Source organism: Octodon degus, unplaced genomic scaffold (assembly GCF_000260255.1).
Source record: "Octodon degus isolate 3935 unplaced genomic scaffold, OctDeg1.0 scaffold00021, whole genome shotgun sequence".
Classification (NCBI taxonomy): Eukaryota; Metazoa; Chordata; class Mammalia; order Rodentia; family Octodontidae; genus Octodon; species Octodon degus.
This window is the reverse complement of record NW_004524597.1, coordinates 2,697,358-2,701,771: the sequence shown is the minus strand read 5'-3', so window position 1 is coordinate 2,701,771 and position 4,414 is coordinate 2,697,358. Positions and strand designations below refer to the sequence as shown.

Sequence of the window (4,414 nt, the reverse complement as noted above, 5' to 3'; positions counted from 1 at the left end):
CTCTCTCGCTCTCTTTTCTTTTTTGGTACTGGGGATTGAACTTGGCAGGCACTTATTCTGCTGAGCTGGCTTCCCAGCTCCTACTGTACCTTATTTAGGCCATCTCTTTCTGGGTCTTTGTTACTCAAAATTGAATTTAATCCTAATAAATGCACTGCCTTATATATCTTTGGGACAATTAAATGAGATAGTATGTGTAACTTGCCTGTCACATAATGACATATCCTAAACACTCAGTACATGGCTTTTTGTTATGAGCACCTTGAGGTTTGGTATGGTGGTGCATGCCTGTGATTCCAGCATACAGGAGGCTGACAGAGAATCGCTGAGAGTTCAAGACCAGCGTGGGCTACAACGTGAGTTCAAGGCCAGACTGAGCTGCATAGCAAAACCCTGTCTTAAATAAATAAATAAATAAATAAAAGTCAGCTTTTGGTCATAGTTGATTTATTGTGTCAACATGAGTGAGAAAACTCAGCCGAGTTGGCTCAGGACTACCGCTCCCTAGCGTGGCTTCTCACCTGCAAGGTATCAGGAGGAAATGAAGAAGACTTGCTTCTTTTGAGGCACTCCAGTCTTCACCTTCTTCACCTTGGATATCACCTCCTGCTTTCTAGAGTAGACTCGTCTGCTTCCAGCACAGACCCGCCAGCCTCCTGATATGGACTCGACCGGGACCCTGCAGTGAGCTCCACCTAGGTCCTTTGGTCTCCAGGGTGTGGACAGACCCACTGCACTCTTCTACATCTGACTCTGTAGGCAGCCTCTGTAAGCCAATCTTGTAAATTTTTCCTATTTTTTGAAAAATTTTTATTTATTTATTCATTTGCTACAGGGCTTCATGACACAGCTCAGACTCGGAGTGATCCTTCTGACTCAGCCTCTCCACACTGGGATTACAGGCATGTACCACCATGCCCAGTTTCAGTGGCCAGCATGGTGTGCCCAGGGTTCCAGGGCTGGCATGGCATGCTGTGCTGGGGATCAAACTCAGGACCTTGCGCTTGCCAGGCAGGTGCTTAGACTGCTGAGCTATCTTCCCAGCCCCTAATCTTGCAAATTCATACATATTTGTATATATTATGTTTTATCTGTTTCTTGAAGAAATACTGATAGATGTACTTCTCCAGGACCTAATTATAACTATCCCTCATCCCACTAGGAACTTTAGAGATGAATTCTTTTGGAAAGAAAAATGATTAAGAACATGTTGTTAATTTTTTTTTGTCCCAAATAATTATAAAAAGGGAAACGGTCTGATCATAAAGAACTAATTTAACTAGAAATGCTATCATTTAAGCTGTTCTGGTTTCTCCCAAGTACAAATTTTAGCTGACAAAAGTCAGCCTTACAAATTCACATGGTACTTTAATTAAATGAAAACCCTTCTATTCGCTAAATGGCTGTTTTTACAAACACATAGTTCAACTGTTCCAGGATTGGAATCTGGCCTTGCAAAGCAGTGTAGCCACATTCTTCTCCTTGGGTTTCTGTTTTTAAAAATGTGCCTGAACATTTTTCTGGGAGCCAATAGTCCAAGGTCAGTGGGTGCCCTGTCACTTGTGGGTGGCCGATGAGCCAGATACATCCAGTTACATCTGTGGCACACACCTGCTGTTTGTGGTCAGGATGGTCTAAGGTCCTGTCTGGCTCTCAAATTCTGTGATGCTGCAAAAATATTGCCAGTCCTGGGAGCTGGGGAGATAGCACAGTGGGATAAGTGCTTATCTGGCAAGCGCAAGGTCCTGAGTTCGATCCCTGGTACCACCAAAAAAAAAAAAAAAAAGGTTTAAAAACTATTGCCAAAAAAAAATATTGCCAATCTTTGGAACCTAAAATTTGATTACTAAAGAATCCCAAAGGGGAAAGAGCAAGAGCAGCAAAATGCAAGAAAGAAAATTGCTACAAAGTTTGTTGTCAACCAAGGAAAGCAATGAGAAAGTCGAACGGCTGTTCTTTAACATTTAAAATAAAAATTATGAAATTTACCAGTATTAAATATGCTGGTAGAAGATAATTCTTATTGCCATGAATGGGAGAGGATGACTCCCACTCTATATTGATATACTTAAAAATACTAGATATTGAAGTGGTTATGAAATAGAGCAGTATTTTATATGCTAAATGTTATGTTCATTATATTACGCAGGGAAAATAATCTTCTTCAATAATTTTCTTACAGAGAAGTTGCTGTACAGACAGATTCAATTGAAATGAGGTACAGTTTATGTATGTATTCACTGCACTGAATTCCTAGCCATTCACACAGCCCGCTCCATTCCTGAGGCAATGTCCTTTTGGTATGTGAGTTTCAGTTCCATAGTTGAGTCCTGACTCAAGCTCTCTCGCCCTCTATTCTCCGCAGCCCTCTTAGCTTGCCCGAGTGGTGTTCACCTAATCCCAGCACTCAAGGAGGCTGAGGCAGGAGGGTTGCTGGATCTAAGACCAGTCTAAACTACTTGATAAATCACTGTCTCTAAATACATATACATACATATGCTGATAAAGTATTCTTTTGAAGTGCAGGTGTTTTATTATCAATCCAATCTTTATTTATTTTTTGGATTTTAACAGTTTATTATAAGTGTCATTTAAAAAACATCAGTCCATTAAACCATGTAGAAATAAGTATGCAGAAAGTCTGCAAAACAAAATGTACTTTAAACATGTTCAAGTAGATCGATTATCTGAAATTTCAGGTCACTCAGTCCCTTCATTACTATGCAGAGGCAGTCAAGCAGTCCTTCACTTCAGTCGGAGCGAGCCTCTTGAAGCCAGCTCCATTGCAGATGCCAGCCTCTGTGTTATCTTCTGTCATTTGCCCTTCAAAGCTCTCCTTTAGGGCTGTGTGAATGGCCCCTTCAAGCTCCAGATCTTTATTATATCTCTTCTCAAGGAGTTTTCCCGTTCACGTAGTTCTTTCCCATGGCTGTGGCCTTCCAGGCAAAGTAAGGTCCACACGGGTCTGACTGAAATACATATGGCCGTCCCTCATTCCAACCACAAAGAAGTGAAGAAACACCAAATGGGTGAACACCACCTGCCTGGGTGTATTCCTGCATCACGGAAGCTACTCTCCTGTACCAGCTGGGCTGTAGGGTTGGGCTCCTGGTGAACTAGGTAGTACTGCTGGGCAAATTTCTGAGCTCTGTGCCCAAGCACTCTGCAATCTGGGCCCAAGCCGCTGTACACCAAACCTGTATGCTTAGTAATTGGCTCTACTTTGTGTACGCTTTGCTCATCATACAGAATGGACTTCTGTCTCTTCTCATTTGCTAATACCATACCATTTTCAGCTTTAATTCCCACCAAAGGGGCTCCTCCTGCTACAGCTGCCAATGCATATTCCATCTGGACAAGCTTACCAGATGGGCCCAAGGTTGTCAGCGAAAAGCTGTAGCTCTGTTCCGCCATCTTTACTCGGCGAGGCCAAGCACATATTCTAGTCTTTAGATGCTTCTCCGTTGCCTGGGGAAGTTCAGGGAGTTGAGGCTGTGGGACACTGTTCTCTCTTCCCTTCCCCTCCTAGGGTTCTGTTGGCTGTGGGCATTTGTGGTGGGTATGAGTGCATGCCCATGCACGTGTGTGTGTGTGCGCACGTGCATGCATGTCTATGTGTATATATTTGTGTGTGTGTGTGTGTGTGTGTGTGTGTGTGTGTGTGTGTGACTGTTTTGAATCTCTCTTGGCCTGTTTTTTTTTTTTTTTTTTTTTTTTTTTTCAGAACTGGGGATTGAACTCAGACCCTTGCGTTTTCCAGGGCAGCGCTTATTCTACTGAGCCATCCTCCTGGACCCCTCTCTTGGCCTCTTTATTGCTGACTCGATTTCAGCCATGCTGACTGTTGGAGCTGGACCCCCTTCCCACTCTCTTTGGGAGGTGCCAGCAGCACTTCTCTAGGCCCACTGTGACAGCCACGTGGTTCTGGGCATGGGCACAGTCCTAGCTGAGATGCTGGTCTGTTACCCAGGGAGTCTCTCACTAACTCATCCTTTCCCTAACAGGGCTGGGCTGTCCTGAGACAGAGGCTGGACCACACCCCGTGTCTTTGGTCCTAGTGATACCGGGGAATGAAACTCCCAACCTGAAAGAAACCTGGGACGAGTTCATGTTCTATAAAACTGAAGAAAGAATTTTAGGAACAAATGGAGGTTAAGAGCAGAATATATTTATTGGGGAAAGAAAACTTCAGTCTGAGAGAGGAACAGAAGGGGGACCTGAGGAGGTTGCCCTGGGAAGCTACTATTTTTTGGTTTTAATGTATTTGATTGTTACAGGGTCTCACTATGCAGCTCTGACTCATGGTGTCCTCCTGTTTCCAGCCTACCCAGCCCTGGGGTTACAGAGGTACACCACCACACGTGGACTCTGGCTGGGTCATTGTGCCTGCGGGTGGGGCTGGCACAGCATGTGG

At 44.1% G+C, this 4,414-nt stretch overlaps 1 pseudogene; it reads right to left on the bottom strand.

Annotated features, from left to right (window-relative positions):
* Positions 1 to 2,719: 2,719 nt before the first annotated feature.
* LOC101577664 lies at positions 2,720 to 3,414 on the bottom strand (annotated as a pseudogene).
* Between the last annotated feature and the right edge of the window lie 1,000 nt (positions 3,415 to 4,414).